We start from the raw sequence: 386 nt of genomic DNA, 5'->3' as shown, positions 1-386 counted from the left end.
TGCAGGACTTTTGCAACCCCATGGACTGTAGCCCTCTAGGCTCCTCTGTCTATGGTATCCTCCAGGCAAGAATACTGGAGTGGGTTGCCATTTCCTTCTCATATACATAATACCATAAATATTATATTATAATATATATAATGAGGTATATTAGCTAAAAATAGAATACTTGAGTGGATTGGATGAGCTCTTCTTTAAAGTTGACTTATAACACTAATAGTATTGAAACTTAGTCATCTGTTCTCATCATTACCACCATTTTGACCATCATTTCCATGGCTATCACTGGTTTAATAATGAAGATTCTCACCATCAGCTTTACTATAGTCAGTATCATTTTTTTGTCATTAGCATCACGTTACAAATTACCATCTTCAGCTCTTTCC

At 35.2% G+C, this 386-nt stretch overlaps 1 pseudogene; it reads left to right on the top strand.

Moving 5' to 3' along the window:
- Positions 1–386, top strand: part of LOC104982811 — a 1541-nt pseudogene that overhangs the window by 531 nt on the left and 624 nt on the right.

This window comes from Bison bison, unplaced genomic scaffold, assembly GCF_000754665.1.
Source record: "Bison bison bison isolate TAMUID 2011002044 unplaced genomic scaffold, Bison_UMD1.0 scf7180017860602, whole genome shotgun sequence".
In the NCBI taxonomy this organism is placed as follows: domain Eukaryota; kingdom Metazoa; phylum Chordata; class Mammalia; order Artiodactyla; family Bovidae; genus Bison; species Bison bison.
This window is presented reverse-complemented; position numbering and strand designations above follow the sequence as displayed.